The sequence below is a fragment of the Octopus bimaculoides genome, chromosome 25 (assembly GCF_046866305.1).
Source record: "Octopus bimaculoides isolate indiv1 chromosome 25, ASM4686630v1, whole genome shotgun sequence".
NCBI classification, from domain to species: Eukaryota; Metazoa; Mollusca; class Cephalopoda; order Octopoda; family Octopodidae; genus Octopus; species Octopus bimaculoides.
The window spans coordinates 10,950,811-10,974,585 of NC_142952.1; positions in this window are offsets into that span (position 1 = coordinate 10,950,811).

Consider the following 23,775-nt stretch of genomic DNA (forward strand, 5'->3'; position numbering starts at 1 on the left):
ATTTGATTGCTTATATATACATACATATATTCTGTATCAATCAGTTGTTTGTTTTTTGGCAGTGCATTTATTATCGCCAACGGTTGAACGTGTTTTGTTTATATATTATGCTCTCTGTTTACTGGGCGTTGTGTGTCTGATTACAATAAATTTATAATTGCATTATATATTTAACGCTATATTGTATAAGTTAGCTTACTAATTCATTTGACTAAACGATATTAATAAATATTTATTTGATCCTATTAATTCCTTTATGTGACACGCTGCGTTTATTGGGCGTGGGAAATCTGAAATGCTGTTCTATGGTAGGGGGTTTTCTAGTTAAGATAACGTATAAAAACCTGTCTTTTTAATGAAGACTGAAGAGGAAATAAATAGGTGTGACGAACAAACATGGTGTGAGGAAATGAAGTATGGGTGAGCGGTTCGTGGATGATAAAAGAGGCGAAGTATTAGTATTTGGTATACGGAATGAGACATCGCAGTGTGGGGTTTCGAGCGAGGTGGTAAAGTGAATGAAGAGTATTACGCATGGTGTTGAGTGTTTCTGGATGTGTGTATTTGGCAGCTAAAGTGCAGTTAAATAGGTGTGGCTGTGTTTTAAGATGTATACTCCCCAACCACATGGTTTCGGGTTCAGTCCCACTGCGTGACACCTTTGGCTAGTCTCTTCTACTATAGGCTGGGGCTGACCAAAGCCTTGTGAGTGGATGTAGTAGATGGAAACTGAAAGAAACCTGTCGTATCTATCTATCTCTCATATATATATGTGTGTGTGTGTGTGTGTGTGTGTGTGTGTGTGTGTGTCTCCCACCATCGCTTGACAACCGGTATTGTGTTTATGTCTCCGTAACGTAGCGGTTCGGCAAAAAATATGACAAAGTCTGTGTGCGAATGCATGAGTATATAAGTCCTGTAAGGTATGACATTAGAAGGGATATGGACGAGGTGTCTTAAGGGAAAGCAAGTTAGTTGTTAAGGCCAGCTAAAAAATTAGGTGAAAGATCAGTTGTTGTTCTCGACGAAGCCAAGAAATAGGGTACCGTGGTTCTGTTTAATCCTTACAGCAATGAAATGGAAATGAGAGCGAGCTGGGGAACTGAAGTGCCTAGCCACAAGGCTGACTCCTCTGGTGTTATTAACGTTGAATGTCCAGACAGTGTTTCCTGAAATAATCAAGCAAACGGTGACTAGTTGTCTCCTAAAGTTCAGAAAGTTACACGGTTGGCGTATAAAGCAGTAAACGATAATTTCTGAGTTGAAAATGTAATGTTCAAGGACGTGAAAGGATCACCCGAGTGTGCCTAAGGTGGTGTTGCACTGGAGAAAAGGAAAGATTTGTAACGGGAGTAGGTGGTTGGTTGGCACTCCGTCGGTTACGACGACGAGGGTTCCAGTTGATCCAATCAACGGAAACAGCCTGCTCGTGAAATTAACGTGCAAGTGGCTGAGCAATCCACAGACACGTGTACCCTTAACGTAGTTCTCGGGGGAGATTCAGCATGACACAGAGTGTGACAAGGCTGGCCCTTTGAAATACAGGTACAACAGAAACAGGAAGAAAGAGTGAGAGAAAGTTGTGGCGAAAGAGTACAGCAGGGTTCGCCACCATACCCTGCCGGTGCCTCGTGGAGCTTTAGGTGTTTTCGCTCAATAAACACTCACAACGCCCGGCCTGGGAATCGAAACCGCGAACCTACTGGCCTAACCACTGGGCCATTGCGCTCCAACGGGAGTAGGTAAAAGACACAGGTTGGATGAGACGGTGTGGACCGTTAAGGGAAAGGATTAGGATTGGTGATGGATAGGGTACGTGGCTAGAGAGCAGAAATACAGTTAATGGCAAGGTCTCAGGGGTGAGCAGTACTGATGGCAGATATGGTGTTAATCTCGTTATAGAATGTGTGCGTGAGTTTTGCAGTTTGTAAATGAAAGGAGACTTAACACAGGAAAAGGACTTAATATATAGAATATATACATTCATAAAACTACGTAAGGAAGAGTTTAGCTAGTACAGGTCTTTCCACATCTCTGATCTGAAATGCTTTAATGCTGATTTTTCTTTGTCATCTGCTTGGTTCACCTTTTCTTTATTATTCCTAAGACATGTGACACCATGTGTGTGTGTGTGTTTATGTGTAGTTTGTAAATGAAAGGAACTTAATTAACATGAAAAAGACTTAATATACAGTATAGAATTTATATGCAAAAAATTAGCTAAAGAGGTATGTAGTACAGTTCTTTCCACATCTTCCCTGTTCTTATGACATGTGGCACCATGTATTGTGTGTGTGTTGTCACATGTATGCACGTGTCAGATCCTATACCCTGTATCCTCATAGATAAACTTCCAGAGGTAAAATAGTAATTTGTTTGCAAACACAAAGCAATGTGCTTGCAATTGACTTGAACCTAAAACCCACGAGAAAACAAGTCAAAATCAATCTAGTGTTTTCGTGGAGCATTTTATGACAATATCTTTCATATTTCAGTTAAGTGGTTCAAGTAGTCACATAAAAAGTTATTAAAAAAAACTTCATATTTTAGTTAATAAATAACCATAAAAACCTTAATATGTCTTGTTCTCCACCCTCTCTCAACTTATCTTCCTTCAAACACACACACACACGCATGCATATGTTGCTCGTAAATCAAATATATCATCCACTTTTTGGTGCACGTACACAAACTGTCTCTCTTATGTGTGTGTGTGTGTGTGTTTGGACAATACATCAATAAACTGTAGAGAGGATACGAGAGGGCTTGAAATATAAATTTATAACACACAAATATTACATTTGAATGCACAAGAAGTGTGTGTGTGTGTGTGTGTGTGTGTGTGTGTGTGTGTGTGTGTGCATCAGGTTTAGCAGTGTACCACGTGTGTGTTAAGGTCAGTCAGATTATGCGTAACTGCTCACAGTATCATGTACCATATAAATGTAAGATTGTTCTGCCGATGCAAAAGATGATTTACCTTTATATATATATATATATATATATATATACATACACCAGTAGCAGCGCCAAGCAGCTTTTAAGCATAAGCGAATTATAGGCTAGTTAAAATATGTGTGACGTATTTCAATTCCTAAAGGCAAATTCACTGCAGTTACCTTAACAGAAGATACTCTCCCTTATGGTAAAAGGTATAAAAACACCATATCTGCTTAGTGTTACCCTCTATCGGATCCTCAGACGCAACGTTTCTACTTCTTTAGCCGTTATCAATGGGAAATACTGAAGAGAGGTAACTCGGGGAAAATTTAAAACTGTAGGTTTGACTAAATAACAATCAACACCTTTGACTGCCATATAAGGAGAAATTTACTAGTATCAACACCTGTAGGTTAGTTAAAACATGTTTGTGTCATATTTGGACATGTTTGTGTCAAATTCATTGCAGTTATCGTAGAGAAAAAAAATTGTCTCTTATGGTGCCCTGAGGGCGTTGAGCTGGCAGAATCGTTAGCACGCCCAGCAAAATGCTTAGTGGTATTTCGTCTGTCTTTACGTTCTGAGTTCAAATTCTGCCGAGGTCGGCTTAAGCCTTTCATCCTTCGTAGTCAATAAAGTGAGTACCGGTTGAGCACTCCCGAAATTGCTGGCCTTGTGCCAAAATTTGAAACCAAAGCTACTACTATTAGAGCGATCTGGCAGAAATGTTAGCACGCCAGAAAAATTGCTCAACGTCATTTCGTCTGTTTTTACACCTTGGGGGTGTGCCTTATATCATAGGCCCCTGGCCTGCCAATACCATTTGACTGAATTTTGAAGACGGAAACTGCGTGGAATCCCGTCGTGTATATATATATATATATATATATATATATATATATGTATGTATGTATGAGAGAGAGAGAGCGAAAGAACGTGTGTGTGTGTGTGTGTGTGTGTGTGTGTGTGTGTGTGTGTGTGTGCTGTGCCAGTTTTTCTCCCCTTCGCCACGACTTGACAACGGTTATTGGTTAATTTAGGTCACCATGATCTAGTAGTTCAGCAAAAGAGAACCGATAGAATAAGTACTGGGGGCGATCTGTTCGATAAAAACCATTCAAGGAGGTGCCCCAGTCTGGTCGCAGTCCAATGACTGAATCAAGTAGACACACACACACACACACACACGGTATAACGTTGTACACATGCTAAATTTTAATGATGTCATACGAAATATACTGAATGACGTCATCAGAATAATATAAGGCTGTTAATAATCTATGCTGTTTCACCTATAAAACAGCAATATATACTGTGAGAAGCGTCTTCACTCATCCTTCCACTCTCTCTCTCTCTCTCTCTCGTCATCACTAACCTACACTGTCTCCAGTGCAGTCTCGTAGAATATCAGTCTTATTGCTTTTATTCCAAACTGAAACCTACTAGAAATAGCAACCACATTCCCTCACATTACATCTCATCGTCATAAATAAATACATACGTTATGCAGTTCCTGATTATATAAGACAAGGTGGTCATAGCGGGTATGTCTGCTCAAACGGGACTGGCTTGTGTACTAAACAACCAAAAGCACAAACATACAACCTGCTAAAAATAGCAGCCATCAGATCACTGCGTATCAAAGCGGGAAGGCCATTTGAATAACAATGACCTGTTATATAAAAGGTTGTAACGCTTTTTGTTTTTCTTTCTGCTCTGAGCTGACCAAGAGATACAGCAGACCAACGCGTATAAATACGTACCGTTACTTAATTATAGTACATACGTAGATTATTATAGTTACCTATCTACGTATCTGTTTTCTTCCTTTGTCACTGTGTGTGTGTGTATGTATACACACACACACACATGCTCAATGTATGTGCCTCCGTTGTTCGCCTGTAGGCTGCGGCGTAGCGCGGTGGGGATGCCTCCGTCAAAGCGACGGGTGTTAAGATACCTTAGACATCTTAAGACACCTTAAGACACCTTAAGACACCTTTGAGGGAAGCAACCCTACGACGCTATTTTGCAGCTTGTCGGTGAACAATCGGGTTACATTTGTTGAGTATGTGTGGTCCATAATGTTTACAACGCTAGCACTGCTTCTAATTCATAATTGAATCAGTCATCGGACTGCAGTCATGATGGGGTACCGCCTTGAAAGGGTTATTAGTTGAAGAATTCGACTCCAATTCTTTTTTTTAGTTTGGTACTTATATAACTAATTTATTTATCTAAATTATCCTAACACTAGCTTAACGATAATTAAGTTGTTTTACTAAATTCTTTGCTCTATTTAAAAGTAATTGAAAGAAACACAGAACATCTCAAAATACATACGGTAACGAAGGGGAATGCTTTAGAAAAGAAAAAGACTTTCACTTCAGTGAGAATTTCTTGTGTAGGTTAATCAATACATTACCACTCCCCTGAATTATCAAAATTCATAGAACCAGCGAAGTGTCTCAAATGGGACTTTAAACATGCTAAGAATAGCAGCCAAATCTCCATATCACATCCACCGTTTTAGAAGACGTTACGCTAAGTAATAGTCACGGTTTTCATACAGAGGAAACAAGACGAGATGTTCTCGACTGGAATGCGTTTGATAATTTCTTCTCTATTATATAGAATTCCGTGTTCAGTATACACAGTGCCATGATAAAGCCTTCGTGCAATTTTAATAACACAAAGAAAATTTGTACACCAGCTTTGTAACGAATCTCTCTCTCTCACACACATACACACTCTCTCTCACACACTCAGACACACACAGACTGAATAGACTTGGTTATGTTCCAAAGTGAATATACCGTCTTTAGTCTGTTTTAAATTTCTTGGTGGAATTGTGAGATTGTGCTCCTAGATTGGGGCTGGCGTGATTTGAGAGAAAATATTTTGCTGAAGTAAAGCTTAATTGGCAGAAATTCAATGAAAGAAAATCGCTTTTTTATGTAATGAATGTTTAAAAAAATCTTTGTAATATAATTGTAGCAACAAAACGGTAAATGTCAACTTGCTCCGTTGTAGGACTCAACTTTTGTGGAGCTTTGTTATGTGAGTAATAATGCGATAGACAAAAGCTTTCAATCCGTTAAATTGTTGCCTAAATACACGACAGAAGAAATAAATTAAAAACACACAAACACCCTAATACACTACGTATGTGTTTGTGTATGCATATCTCAAAACAAGAGATTAGAAAAACTATTTTGGTGCAATTTATTCACCATTACATGTGTTTCGTTTGCTAATAGGAGTTACAAGAGTATACACGTAGAAGAAAGATTGAAGATATTTCCTTATTAAAAATTCTTCAGACAGAAAATCAAATAATAGAAAATTTACATTTCGATGAAGCTTTCATGAAACCTTCATCTAAATATAAATTTTTGGATGAAAGCTTCATCCAAAGGTAAATTTTCTATTATTTGATTCTCTGCTTGAAGAATTTTTAATAGCAGATACCTTACCTGATTTTTCTTTGTGTATGCTCTTGTAACTCCTATTAACAAATAAATAGGAGTTTTATTTATGGGTGAATAAAAACCTACTTTATTTATACTTGGGTTGTGGGTAATATCAATAAATCGATATGTAAAAGAGTACAAGGCTACATAAAACAACGAACCAACGGGCGGAACATACTTACAAGCAACTACATGAATATCACAAAACCAATTTTATATAAATAAACACGTATGTGCATACACACGCACTTGTGTTGGCACTCGGTCGCTTACGACGTCGAGGGTTCCAGTTGATCCGATCAACGGAACAGCCTGCTCGTGAAATTAACGTGCAAGTGGCTGAAGACTCCACAAACACGTGTACCCTTAACGTAGTTCTCGGGGATATTCAGCGTGACACAGTGTGACAAGGCTGACCCTTTGAAATACAGGCACAACAGAAGCAGGAAGTGAGAGTGAGAGAAAGTTATGGTGAAAGAGTACAGCAGGGTTCGGCCACCATCCCCTGCCGGAGCCTCGTGGAGCTTTAAGTGTTTTTGCTCAATAAACACTCACAACGCCCGGTCTGGGAATCGAAATCGCGATCCTATGACCGCGAGCCCACTGCCCTAACCACTGGGCCATTGCGCCTCCACACACACACACACACACACACACACGCACATATAAGTCCGTCAAACAAATGTATACACTCTACAGGAAAGGAAAAGTCTGTATATATATTTAAATCGTTTAAGTACCTCTATAAATATAGATACGTCTTTCGATACATTATTTACGTTTGACGGATATTTGTCCTCATCTTGTTTGTTGTTAACACAACGTTTCGGCTGATATACCTTCCAACCTTCATCAGGTAGTACCTTGAGGAAATTTCGAACCTCGGTTCTCATTCCCAAGGTATTTTTCGATTTTATTATTATTCAGGTCACTGCCTGGAATCGAACTCGGAATCTTGGGGTTAGTAGCCCGCGCTCTTAACCACTACGCCATGTTTTATCAAATTGCGATAACACCGAATAAAAAATATATTCATACAGATGTTTCCTTTCTTGACCTGTGTATACATCTTTTTTTACGGATTCTGTATATTGTATATACACATTACACTTACATATATACAAAGATACACATACACGCATATATAATATATATATATATATATATATATATATATATTTTAAGCTGGTTCCCATGCATTTCCCTGAAGAGAAGATTACATTCTTATCAACATCACCTATTCCTATGGAAGGTATAATTTGTAATCTTCGAAACATATGTTGGAAATAAAAGTATTCAGTTAACATATGCGTTTTACTCCATTTACTAAATTTATATATATATATATATATATATATATATATATATATAGGTTTGATAAACTTTCGGTCCTCGAGTCACCTAGTAATTTCTGCCGATTAAAAATAATGTTTGTGTGTATGTTTGCATCATGCACACCGCCACCACCACCCCAGACATGCATATGTCTAAATCTCTACACCCGTGTGTCTGTTGGTGTGTGTGCATTATGTAGGTAAGTATCAGCGTTTTAAACGTGTGTAGTCATTGATACGAGAGCTTACTGTAACATTTGGCACGGATCCCACGTTCACGATATCGCTTCCAACGAATGACCTTGGAAAACGTGTCAATGCTTTCAGTCTCTTTCCCCCACCCGCTTCTCTTTTGCTTCTCCATCTCTATTCTTTCCTGTCTGTGTCATTATGAATCATTACTTTAATCTGTTAAGCGATCGGTCTAGATCAGTAATGGAGGAACTATCGGAAGTTACAGGGTTTTATTTGATGCAACAGACTTAGAAATATAATTGATCTAAAGTTAAAATATACCTAAGGACAATCCAATAACAGGATTATCAAAGAAATTCAAATTTTGACACGTCCGGCTACAAAAGTTCGCAGTCACTGGTCTAACAGTTTTGTGAGAGAAACTGTACAACCGTCACAGATGTGCGCAGTTGTCCGTTAATGTGGGTTTTACTAACCCGATAAAGAGATTAGTCTCGACTTCAGTAGGCAATCGACATGTGTCAGATAACATACCCAGATGATTTTATAGCGATATTTCACACGATTTATATACATATATTTATTATTGAGAACAGTTTGGTGTAATTCCTACTAAATGTGTTGAGTGCCTTTTCTTTTGTTTGTGTACATTATATATATATATATATATATATATATATATATATATATATATATATACATACATACATACATACATACATACATACATACATACACACATATATATATACGGAGAGGAAAGAGAATTAAGTGCACTGCAACAAATTCACGTAAAACTAGATGAACTGGAATTGAACTTGTTACTTTTTGGTTGGCGCTGATTACTGTACCCACAGCTACTCAGTATCCAAAACAATTGCAAAGAATATGGAGACTGGTACATCTTTGTATTTTTTCTTTTAATCTTATTTAAACAGTTAATTGTAGAGCATAATTGGTTTATACGACCGACATGTGTCTGTTGCAATACTCTAATATAGAACTAAAGTGACGCAATTTATGATGCATCATAAAATAAATGACTAAATATACGTGTTAAACTCTCAGGTTTTAAGCCTATGTATCTATGTACAGAATAATATGCACAAGCTGCATGCTTATAGCAGAAAGTATGTTTCTTGTCTGAATGTTGCAATCTCTGTTGCTCACCGTAATTATAACAAGAGACCGTCTACGTCGTCGCTAATAGCATAAAACAATATATGGAAAATATTGTGAATTCATTTCCTCCCTTTGATGTTACTGAGATAGTAATCAGAACACGGTCGCGTCCGGGATAAAGTGAAATTTTAATTCTCATCTGAATATTTCTACGTGTATATTGCGTATGTATCCATGGATGTATATCAAGTTATTTTAGCAAAACGTTGAGGTACGAAGGATCCTTCCTATGACCGTAACACATACATAAGTGTGTGTATATATGTATAATACGCAATATATTGTTTACAGTAACAAGAAAAGTTGCAGAAACATGAGATATCTGAAAATGGTACTCACTCGTTTGCCAATCCTACGCTTATTTCATAAACTGTTTTAAAATTCTTTACATTTCCAAATTGCTTTTACAGCTGGACTGGAATATTTTCCTGCAAACAGAATAAAATCAATTCTTTTACTGTATGCTTTTAATTACATCAGAACACAATTATTTTTGTTTCCCCCCACCACCACCACCACATCTCGGTTTTATCAAATTGTTCTTTTAAGCGATGTTAATTGATATTTCTCAATGCAATATCCGTAATTAAGTTTAAATTTATTTAAAATATTATTATTTTATTATTTTCAAGAGAGAAAGGATAATAATTCAATCAAATGTTTATAGCTGTATAAAAACAAAACAAAGGAAACTGTAGTTTTCTTTCCTGTCGCCATTTTCTTTCCTGTCGCCATTTTCTTTCAGAAGGTTTTCAAAGCAGACATGTTTGAAGAAAATTTTTTAAAATTATTTAAGTTGGTATTTGCCTAAGTTAACTGAAGTTGATTAATATTGACGTCTGCTTATTCCCGTGTTACCAATACACATGCACTCACATTCATGTGTGTGCTGTATGTATGTATGTATATATGTATGTATATGTGTGTGTGTGTGACATTTGTAATTCCCTTTTTTTTGGTGAAACATTGCAAACTGCTGTTTATATTAATTATATATATATATATATATATATATATATATATATATACAAACACACATACACACGTATGTGTGTGCTTTATATATATATATATATATATATATATATATATATACATACACACAAACACATATACACACGTGTGTATGCTTCATATATATATACATACATATACAAACACATACACACGCGTGTGTGCTTTATATATATATATATATGATTGGTAAACATTTGTGCTTTACAAAGGGGATAATTTTTTTTAGAGAAAGAGGGGGTGAGACAGAGGTAATATATAATCCAATCTGTGTGTATACTTCATTAGAATCTAAAGCTTTCTCACTTGTAAATCTGACTTTCCTCTCCGATCCTATTGTTGGACCACTTTACATAAAAGTGGTGTGTATGTGTGTGCGTTAGTATCTGGCGAATTTTCTCCCGTTCATGGTTGAGACAAGAGGAACTCAACCAGACAAGTTGACGATGAAATCGATCCAGTGAAACACGTTCGGCCATTCGTGTCCTTTATTTGGCCATCCGTGTTCTACAACTGTCCTCTACAAATTATGTAGAACTAAATAAACAAGTACTATTCTATATTTTTGAGGAGAGGAATTATGTACATTATTTACAATGGACAGATGGGTGTCCTCACCTTGTTTGTTGTTACCACAACGCTTCGGCTGATGTACTCTCCAGCCTTCATCAGGTGTTCTGGTGGAATTTCGAACCCAACCCTTTATTTGACTAATGGAGTACACTGTTCTCAATTCCTAAGTTATGTTGCTGATGTTATTTTTCTATTGATATTATTTTTCAAGTGCCTGCGAATCCGAGGGTCAGTAGCCCGCGCTTTTATCCACTACGCTATATGCCCGTGGGCAATTCTAGAGTAAATTTTAGGGCTTATAAACCTAGTATTCTATCTTAATACTGGTTCCCATATTACATTTATATCTGCACTTGGAGGTTATTGTGTCCTAGCCTATGTGCAACTACTTTTAATTTTTCTATTATCCAGTGGTGTTCTCTGTCGATTATTTTAACTTCATCCCACAGCGGGAGGTGGTCTCTCTTTTTCTATCCATGATTGGCTATACCCGATTTTTGCACCCGTAGAAGGGAATATGACCAAAAACTGCGTGTGCTCTATCCCATGCAGTTGTGGCAGGCTATACAAAGGCGAAACATGCCACCTCGTTAAAGTAAAGGTAGAGGAACATCGTAAAGGACATCAGGTACTGGATTTTTCAACATCCTGTCGGAGCTCGTTTGAATTGTCAAAGGACAAGCAATTCACACCAACACCACCACCACCAAGAGAAAAGCACCACCACTGCTTCTTTATCAAGAGAACCAGCTGCACAACTGTCCTTCCACAGTATTTTCGCTTTCCCATCATTAACATAACAGCCGTTACAAATATTACAACCACTGTGGCAACACTCGCAAACATTTGGACCACTAACATCACCATTAATGCCACCACCATTACCACCACCTCTACAAGTATCATCAGCACCACCAACGCCACAAGTAACACTATTCCCACCGCTACTGCCACTTTTATTGCTTCTTATTAATGTTCTAGTCATCATTTTATATCTGGATATTACTCTAAGTCTCTACAATTTCCCCTTCTTTTTCTTTTTTACATAAAACTCTGATAATAACCACAACAATCATAACATCAGCAACAATACATATATTTTATGAGCGATATTGTTCTGTCCAACTAAACTGCGGATCACTGAAGCCGTATTATATACTAAGTCAATAAACGATGTTAGCGATAAAGAAAACAGCAATCGACATTAAGTATTTTTGGCTTCAACTAAACGAGCTAAGGACGGCTCTAGCAACAATAATTAATTATTTAAATGTATGAAAGGCATATCATTTCAAATCTCCATTCATCAAAATAATAATGCTTGGCATAGACATTTCATATTGGAAAAAAAAGATTTATAAACGTTTCATATTCACAGTGAATGAGAACGATACAGTGTCATCGGTACGAAAGTGAATCTCTCGGGGAGAGATATGTAAAAGAGAATATGAAGATAAATAAATATTCGTGTGTGTGTGTGTGTGTGTGTTTTAACTTGTTTCAGTCATTGTTCTACAGTCACCTTGAAAGATTTTATCCGAGCAAATTAACTCCACTGCTTAGTTTGGTGTTTATTCTATCGATTTCTTCCGCTGAAATGCTAAATTTCAGGGATGTAAACAAACCAACACGGGATGTTAAGCGGTGTTGGTAGAGATACAAACATAGGTGTATACACACACACACACACACACACACACACACACATATATATAAATTGAAAAAATTAGAGTCAACAAGGAGTACAATTGGACATATATTTTCCAATCACTACAATTGTTTCTACGCAACGTAGTTCACCACTCATACACAACGTTGAATAAAGCTTATAAAAATACCTACATGCATACATATATTTTAACTGCTTAGTCTTAGTGTGGAAGAAGAGACAAAGCCCATGATGCCTGTGGGCTCTCCAAAATCCACGAGGTTGATGTCATTAAGGTTCAATTTAAAACAGAGTCTCCCAGTTTAATTTCCTTTAGGTCCCACTATAACTTTCCAGAAAAATGCATGTTCCACCCATGGTTGAAAGAAAACTGGCTGTGTGGTAAGTAGGTTGCTTACCAACCACATGGTTCCGGGTTCAGTCCCACTGCGTGGCACCTTGGGCAAGTGTCTTCTACTATAGCATCGGGCCAACCAATGCCTTGTGAGTGGATTTGGTAGACGGAAACTGAAAGAAGCCCGTCGTATATATGTATATGTATATATATGTATGTGTGTGTATATGTTTGTGTGTCTGCGTTTGTCCCCCCAACATCGCTTGACAACCGATGCTGGTGTGTTTACGTCCCCGTAACTTAGCGGTTCGGCAAAAGAGACCGATAGGATAAGTACTAGGTTTACAAAGAATAAGTCCTGGGGTCGATTTGCTCGACTAAAGGCGGTGCCCCAGCATGGCCGCAGTCAAATGACTGAAACATGAAAAAAAAAAAAAAAAAGAGAATGATTTAATACAAAGAATCTATCTACCGGTAACTCCTTTTGTTAAGTACCGAGTACATGAGAGTACATTACTGACTAAGAAAAAAAGATATCTCACTAAAAAATTAATAGTCTTGAATCCCAGCCCCACCACAATTTTCGCAGGCTCCACCGGTGGGGTGTATGGCCCACGTTGGGCATCACTGCTCTTAAGTGTTTAAGTCAAAAACAAATACATCTATAGTCGCATATATAGACACAACTATAGACATACATACATTACGTATACATGTGTGTGTGTGTGCGCGCACACACACACACACACACACACACACACACACACACACACACACACACACACACACAAACGAAAGTAGCGCTAAGTAGAAGCCAACCTTTATGGCTGACAACAGGACCAAACACGACAACACGAAAAACAAAAAGCAGAAAGTTAACAATCACAACAGCAATAACTGAACGAAGGTACTAAAAACAACCAGTTATAATGTAAACCATTAGTAAACAGTAGACTGTAGTCAATAATAATAGCAACGCACTAAAAATAACTGAGTCGCCGTCAATAGGAAGAATTACACAGGCAAATCTATTAATAAACATCTCCACTGTATCAAAGAAGCCTGTATTTTGTGCTGGGGTAAAAAAATAAATAAAAAAGACACGACAACGCTGTTGAAGGTGAGGAAAAGCAAATATCATTTGATGACAGATTTCTTAATATGCAAATTGTGTGAGGGAGGTCTATTTATGTGTACGTGTGTATATAAAGCCTCACGCGTGCGTGCGTGCGTAATTCTTTTCCAAAATAAACTGCGCTTCATATTCGAGGCTTCTAAGAGGTTATAAGGTGTTACCTCAAGCACTTAATCATTAGTCCACTGCATCTTATAGCAGAAACAGCTGTAAGGTAATGAAGTTCATAAGATAATCGTCTAAGAGGTTCGCTTCACCAACTCGTGATTCCGGCCTTGCTTCTGCAAATCCATATCGCGAATTGTTTCGTCAGCCAGCTTCGATAAACAAGACACTAATCATTACAAAATATTATAGCGTAAGCACAAGGGGGTATTTTTGGTTATTTTCTCTATATATTCTGCAATGAAATTATTTTTACACTTTTAAAATAATACTGAGATATTTCAATACTTGCAAAGTATTATGTTACAAATAATAAACCAAACATAAACGTTACAGAATTATGTACTAACTCAAATATTAATCGATCACATTGGCTCCAGTATTTATTTTATTCTTGTATTTATTTTACCGATTCTTTTTGTCGAACATTATTATTATTATTATTATAACAGCATTTGTATTTATGTGGTGTGAAGCTAAACAGAGACGCAAACACACATACGACTGACTTCCGCAGTTTCTCTCAACCCAATTTCACTCATGTTGTGTTGGGTATCTCAAGTCGTTAGTAAAAGACGTGTTCAACACGCTTCGCAGTGAGACTGAACTAGAAACCGTTTCGTTCTAAAGCAAACGTCTTAACCACACAGCCACGAATGAGTATGTATGTATGTATGTATGTATATACTTATGCACATTGATACATACAATTACATCCTCAAGTATACTCATATACGTATGCATGCGCACACAAAGGAAGTAGTTGTCGAAGCTGCTTCATTTAGGACGGATTTTCTTAGAGATTATCAATATGGTGAATGAATAAAGAGAGAGGAATGGATTAAACGTGGGTAATGATTGACAGAACAGTGTCACAATGTGTGTGTCTGTGTGTACGGGGTGTCTTTGTAAGAATAAGAAAAACTGTTTAATTAGTGATTTAATTGGTTCAATTCACAGGCTTGGAATTGTTCCATAAGCAATCGTTAGTTTAGTGGCGGTTCTTTTCTTTTAGGTTTGCATTGTTGGTGATCAATTAAATAGAGCTCTTGATAATGCTCTTCTAATTGTTAATATCTCTTTATTGTTGTTGCTGTTGTTGTTAGTAGTAGTAATTAGTTGTAGGGCGGTGGATTTTTCAATTTCTTTCGTTCCTTTTGTCACACGTTCTTACGTCAATAGTAATTCAGCCAATCATGAGATTTTTTTGCACAAGCATGCACACAAAGAAATAAACAGTGTGTGTGTGTGTGTGTGCGCGCGTTATGACTACTTCGCCATAACGATTCTTATTACTAGTTATCAAAGCGCAATAAACTTATATTCTACTATAAACAGTAGAAGGTCAAAACAGCATAATACCAATAAACGAGTGTGTGTGTGTGTGTAATATTAAGGGCGCTGCTATAAATAACTGAATCGAATATATTGAATTTTTTTAAAAAATAACACTGCATCGAATAACGGTCGAAGGCAGCTTGCGAAACGAACCCACGAATTCTGTTCCCCGTCAGTTCCACAAGTCTTTGCTGTTCAGAACAACAATCACATGAACTCTAAAGACCAAAGATAAAATCTAATACTTGCAACGAAAATAATTTACACGTGGCATCTTGTTTCACAAGAAGGTCATCCTTTAATTTCTATCTTTTCTAAATTTGTTACTTTTATCTGAATTTTATCAAATTTTTTGTAGATATTTTCTTTTTAAATTTTACATTTTATCAGTTCTATTTTTAACCGAGCTCTTATTACCATTTATGAAGTATATTTCAACCTTTGTTACTGAACAATCAACAACAGATCATATATATAAACACAGACATGATAGAAGTAAATTGACACCCTATAAAACATTGTTTTATGTGTATTTTTAACTTGAAAAGGTATATATACTTTTCATTATTTTACATTTTTATTTTTCAGATTTTATACGTGACTGTTTAATCATGCCACGTAGAATAGAAGCCTTAGAAGTGTCCGAATTTCAAAGTAAATGTATTGTGGGTCAATCTGAAGGTGGACTTAGCGTAAAATCGCAGAAAACCTTGGGATCCCACATTCTCCAGTTAATAGAGCGATTATGCAATTCACCAGAGCGGGTAAAGAGTTCACATCACTTCTGCCCTCTGACAGAACCCTTTGCTATGTTAAGACAAGTGTGGAGGATCATCTTTATTCCATAGCAGAACAAGTTGATTTCAGTCCCAGAACAGCTGTCAGGTATCTCCACAAACTTGGCTATATTGACAGAGCAGCAAGAAGCAAGCCACCTCTTCGACTAGCCAATATCAAGCCTGATACTTATTCTACCGGTCTCTTTTGCCGAGCCGCTAAGTTACGGAGACGTAAACTCACCAACACCCGTTGCCAAGCGGTACCGTGGGTGGGGAACAAACACAGAGACAGACACACACACACACATAGACACGCACATATTTATATATACGACGGGCTGCTGTCAGTTCCCGTCTACCAAATCCACTTACAAGGCTTCGGTCGGTGCGAGGCTATTGTAGAACGCATTTACCAAATGTGCCACGCTGTGAGACTGAACCCGAAAGCGTAGAGTTGGGAAGCAAGTTTCTTACCACACAGCCACATCTGCACCGATATATATGTATGAAGGCGCGTGGCTTAGTGGTTAGGGTATTTCTGATCGTACGATTTCCGATCGTACGCTCAATTCCAAGCGGCGTATTGAGTCTTTGAATAAGGCGCTTTATTTCACGTTACGCTAGTCCTTTTCACTGGCAAAAATGACGTGTAGCTGTATTTCAAAGGGCCAAACTTGTTACATTGTGTGTCACGCTGAATCTCCGTGAGAACTGCGTTAAGGGCCTGCGTGTCTGCTGTGATTTCACAGGCAGGCTCTTCCGTTGATCGGATCGACTGGAACACTCGTCGTCGTAACCGATAGAGTGCCAGTTGTGTGTGTGTGTGTGTGTGTGTGTGTGTGTGTGTGTGTGTGTGTGTGTGTTATGTATGTACGAAATTATCTAAAAAAGGCGCCTCTCACCAATTCTACACACCATCAGGATTCAGACAAATATTTGGAGGAGAGATGTTAACGAGTTAAAACTAAGTTGAATTAGTTATCAAAACCGATTAAAGAATATATATACATACATACACACACAGTAATATACAAATATATACACACAAATATATATATATATATATATATATATATATATATATATATATATATATATTGGATACACAATTTTTCTGAACCTTCAGATTTTTCAATATGCTAGGCCACTGGTTTTGAATTGATATTAATCAAATCAATATTCAATTTTTCACCCTTATTATTTAAATTTATATATATATATATATATGTATAAAAGATGGATTCTGTCTGTTTGTCCCACAAAGTGAACCTAAAACCAGACTCCTCTCTATGATTTTCTTTGGGTATCTCCTCTATTCTCTCTCACCCTTTATATTCTCTGTCTGTCTGATTGTCTGTCTCTTTGCCATGCTACTTCAAAGAGATTCTGTCTCTGATTGTCCCACAAAGTAGAACTAAAACCAGACAATCTCTCTGATTTTCTTTCTTCTCTATCTGTCTATTTCCCTCTTTCTCTCTCTTTCCCTCACTAAAAGAACACACACATCTTTCCTAATCTTCATAATTACAACAATACAGATTGGATCTATGAGCGAGCTATCCTGGCTTCAAAATATGTTGCAGTACATAGCATTAATAATATGTTATTGAATAAGCTTCCAGGAGAAATATTCACTTATAACTCAATTGACAGTGTTGTTGATGATCAGGATAGTGTTAACTACCCCCATCGAATTTTTGAACTCACTGGAACCACCAGGAACAGCTCCTCGTGGAAAAAGGGACTCCTATTAAGCTATTGCGCAATTTGTCTCCACCAAAATTATGCAATGGAACAAGATTAATTGTGTACAATCTTCTGAAGAACTGTATTGAGGCAAATATTCTCACTGGTTGTGGTAAAGGTGACACCGTCTTCATTCCTTGCATACCAGTTGTACCATTTAATGTCTCATTCCAATTTAAACGGTTACAGTTTCCTATCCAAGTTTTTTTCTTTTAATTTAAAAAATTTTTTTTTTTTTTTAATTGCCATGAACATTAATAAAAGTCAGAGCCAATCACTAAAAGTTACTGGACTGCAACTTCAAGAACAATGCTTTTCACATGGTCACCTTTACGTCGGTGCATCGCGTGTGGGAGCAAATGCAAATCTTTTTGCTTATGCACACCGAAATAAAACAACAACAAAAACATTGTTTATAAAGAAATATTCACTCTTAATGCAACATGAATACTTCAATAACTTAATTTCCCATTACTATCATTACATACAAGAATGACGAAATTACCTATTTCAACGAACTGTATTATATAATTGCCATTACTGTATTGATAAATATAATAGAAAAATAAAATTCACTACTGTCATATAATAAACAAACAGAAGTTCATGTATGGAGTTCATCTCCTTTCTACTTCATTTATTATACGAAATCGACGCTTTCAAGAGATTAATCAGCTGAACTATTTGCAAAGTAGCTTTTGAAACTCGGTGAACGGAGAGTTCCAATTGATGAAGAATAGTTTCTTACACTCAATGCAAATATATAATTCAACTGATTCCGTCGATGATTTGATTATGAAACCTTTCCTAATCTTCTTCATAATTACAACAATACAGATTACATCGCTGACAGAGCTGTCCTGGCTCCAAATATGTTCCTTTACATACCATTAATAACATGCTATTGAATAAGTCTTCACTTATAACTCAATTGACGGTGTTGTTGATGATCGGGATAATGTCAACTACCCCATCGAATTCTTTCACTCACTACAACCACCAGGGGATGAGTAGCTAGTGGAGTACCCCTCGTTGCCTAATTATTGCTTCCGAGGATCTGCTAACTAGGAATCATATGTAGCCTGGATTTTACCTGCTCCAATCCCTCAATTTGGATATATAACAGGCTTCCACACAATTTTTGTCTATCAAATTCGCTTACAAGGCATTTGTCAACTCGAAAGATATAGTAGAAGACACTTGCCCAAAATACTGCGCACTGGAGCTGATCCTTGAACTATTTAGTTCCAAAATGAACTTGCTGACCACCTCTCTCTCTCGCTCTCTGTATATACATATATATATATATATATATATATATATATATGCGCAGACACATAAATAGAACGGCAGACAGGTAGATATGTAATCATAAAACGTCAACCAAGTCACGATACATTCTAATACAAACGTAATATTATGTAAAAGAGAAAGCGTACAATATTGAAAACAATAGGATTACATATGTATTAATCTTTGAAACTATGCTGAAGTCATGTATGTAGATTGAGAAACGAATATTGACACCAAATATGTGTGAGTGTGTTGAATACGTTTTCGTTGTTCATTCTTTTCGATTGTAGTGTTGGAATGACTATAGAGGTTTAGCGTTTTCGCCGTGGTGGTCAGATTGTGTGGGTCGCACAGCGTTTCAGCTGTTCAGAGACCAATGTAAGAGAAGGAAACGGGAAAGTTATCAGCAAAAACTTAACGAAAGAGTTGGAGTTCAATGTCCAAAGTTTTGTGTTATTCTATACGCTTTATTTCTTCCTCGGAAAACAACCTAAGAGACGAGGAATAAAAAAAAATATTGCAAAGACCTGGAATTAACGTGCGATTTCGTAACAGGCTGTATCGGTCCTCTCAACATTTATGGATTACTTATATTCAGTAAATATTTATAAGTTTATGAATCGTCACACCAAGTTTATGGATTATTTCTGACTAAGCAGCACCGAGTGGTTAGGATACTGCACTTTCGATCGCAAAATCGTGGTTTCGATTTCCGGGCCAGGTAGCGCGTTGTGTTCCTGAGTAAACCTCTTCATTTCACGTTGCTCCAGTCCACTCAACTGCAAATGAGTAACTCTGTGACGGACTGGAATCCCGATCGAATACAATATTGTGATTTCGGTCAGTTATACGCCATAGAAAGCGGGTAACAGACCCTAAAACTCGAGACAGTAATGTCAATATATGTAAAAGAGACCGATAGAATAAGTCCTGGGGTTGATTTGTTCGATTAAAAAGTGGTGCTCTAGCAGGGCCGCAGTTAAATGACTGAAATAAGTAAAAGAATATATATGCAGAGAGAATCACTATTATACATAATTCATAATTGTATAACCAGAAAAGGTACCCAGGTGCAATTTCAGAGAATATATATTCTCAACATATCTCAATGCAAGCGTTAGAGCATGTAGGGGTGAGAGAAAGTAATGCATTTATTGGAAATGTGTAGCAAATTCAAGAAACATACGTAGAAGGGGAAGATTTAAGCCCATATCTTATTTCTTTTGTGTTTTATTTGCTGCAGTCTGGATTGTAGCCATGCTGGAGTGCCACCTTGAAGAGATTCAATCGAACAAATCCAAATCCTACCTAGTAATTATTTTAAAGTTTGGTACTTATTCTATAGATCTCTTGTCGAACCGCTAGTTACAGGGATGTAAACAAGCCAACACCGGTTGTCAAGCTGTGGTAGTGGTGGGAGTACAAGCAGACACACGCAACACACCAGCACACGCCCTTGTACAAAGGACTTCAACAGCTTCCGTTTACGAAAGTCACTCACAAAACATTGGTCGTCCTCCGGAGTAGTAGAAAACACCGAAAGTGCCGTGCAGTGGGATTGAACACGAATCCACATGATTGCAAAGCGAACTTCTTAACCACCTGCGCCTACATGCTCACAATTACTACATAATTCCATAACGATATGTTTGAGCGTGTGCAAATTAAAACGAACGTCATTTGATCGCTAGGTGTATATTTTTGTATCGATTTTATTCACATCAGCTTGTCTAAGTTTCCGGATCTCAATTATCAGCGACATTCACATAAATCTTGACTTTCTGGATTATACATATACGCATGCGTTTATATCGGAGCGGGACGGGGTTGGAGTGGGACAACTACGCCGTAATCGCATTTGCGTATGAGGGGCTCGCTGTGTATGAGGGTGGATTTGTTTTATATATGTATATACACACACATACATGCGCATGCACATATATTGTTACATGTATACAAGCATACATATATACACGCACACATACATGCACATATATACACGAGCACGTGTGTATATATATATATATATATATATATACACACACACGCATACATAGATACATGCAGATATATTTATATATATATACACACACACAGTTGCACATGTACACACACACGCGCACACACATATACACACACGTATACACAAAATGCGCGCACACACAGATATATATACACATATATATATATACACACACACACATATATATACATCCACACATATACACAATTGACGTGGCTTGCATGTATTCTACGACATTTGTAATCTATGGCCATTGGAATTCTATATATGGCTGCTCTCAAAGCTCCAAAACATCTCGTTATTGGCACTGAGACAGATGTCCGTTGTGGTTCAATATGGAAATAAATAACACCTTATACGCACATACATGTGCACAAATGCGTGCACACAAACATTTGCAAAACAAAATTTATTTATCTATTTTTGATAATTTGATGTTTCTTTAACATATTTCTACAAGAAAAAAAAATATTAAAATTATCAAAGATTAAAATTATCGAGAAATCGCCCCACCTCCATAAATACCTCACAAAGGAAACAATGAAAAAGAAAAAAGGGTGAATTGTATAGCAAAAGATAGGTGGGGGAGGGGGTAAAGGGCTGTACATCCCAGAACAAATGGCGTCTTTCGCCGTGCCTATCAAACATGATTGCAAAGGCCTCACCGCGGAGAATGGCCAGTGACACTCGTTGCAACAACCACCTCCCCACACCGCGGGGCTCATTTAGAGGTTTCAAAGATTTCGAACCTCCGTTTTGCTCCTCTTCATCACATTATAATTTACTTAGATTCGTTTGTTTTGCTATATATTGTCTTATTACTTGAAAGGTTTTTTTTTTTTTTTTAGGTGAAAACCGACATCACGGCTTATTTCTTAAGCCCGTTAAGTTACGGGAACGTAAACACACCACCAGCGGTTGTTAAATGGTCATGGAGGGGGAGGGAAACACAAACACAGAAACACAAACACAGGAACGCACACACTGATATATATATACACGACGGGATTCTCTCAGTTTCCGTCAACCAAATCAACACCAGTACGCAACCGGTACTTAATTTATCGACCCCGAAAGGATGAAAGGCAAAGTCGACCTCGGCGGAATTTGAACTCAGGGCATAAAGACAGACGAAATACCGCTAAGCATCTCGCCTGGCGTGCTAACGACTCTGCCAGCTCGCTGACCTAATATATTTAACAAAATATCGTCCGAAGGTTGTTTTATGACTGAAATAAAAACGATTTGACAATAAGTGTAATTATAACAACGCATTAATCTATATAATGGCCACAATGTGTGTATAATAATTATATATTTACATATATATATACAATATACTGCGTGACACCTTGGGCAAGTGTCTTCTACTATAGCCTCGGACCGACCAAAGCCTTGTGAGTGGATTTGGTAGACGGAAACTGAAAGAAGCCCGTCGTGTATATATGTGTGTGTGTGTGTGTGTGTGTGTGTGTGTGTGTGTGTGTGTGTGTGTGTGTGTGTGTGTGTGTGTGTGTGTGTGTGTTTGCCCCCCCCCCAACATCGCCTGACAACCGATGCTGGTGTGTTTACGTCCCCGTAACTTAGCGGTTCGGCAAAAGAGACTAGCCTTCCAAAGAATAAGTCCTGGGGTCGATTTGCTCGACTAAAGGCGGTGCTCCAGCATGGCCACAGCCAAATGACTGAAACAAGTAAAAGAGTAATACACACAATATACACACACAATCACATATACATAAGCTGTGTACATTTATATTTATCGCGGACGCGTACACTTTGAATGTACAATGATGTTCGCTACATTGACTGCCTCGGAAGAGAAATTTTACATATAGGCAATGCCTGTGATAACACACTGAGCTGATTATAAAATATAGGGGGGGGGTGTACACACACGAAGGGCCTCAGTACAGTATGTCTATAAAATTTCACTCAGGAGATATTAGTCCAAAATAGAATAAACTTGGAATAAATACTAATACCACGTTGTTCCCAATTCAACATTGCTATTCATGCGCCCAGCTATACAATGTTCGTACATAAAACATCTTTAAATAATCATTCGATACGTAGTGTACAGTGATTCCCTGTTGTCTAAAATAAAACAAAGTGTTTTCACGTAAAAGATTTCTATGTATATTATAAACGCATGAACTACACCGATGTATCTACGTTTTATCGTTGTGCGCTTAGTTTATCTCTTTCTCTTTGTCTCTTTATATTGAATATTTTGGGCTGTGTCTCTACATAGGAGCTACGAAAATTGCACACATTTACTCCATATATATATATATATATATATATATATACTACCAAATGTCACAGTCAAAATGAAATACTTACAAACACACCGGCACACATGTAGCGGTTAGGGCACAAGCGTGCACACACAGAGATACAGGCGCATAAACGCACACTCAGATATGCTGATGTGCATCGAAGCCTACCAAGCTAGAGAGGATGCAGCTGCGAAATATGTAACATTGTGCGCTGCCGGATTAACAATGTAACGGAATTGAATAAACGATCAGGAATAGGAAAAAGTATTTGTTTGTTCTCTGGAGTGATATAATGACAGAGGA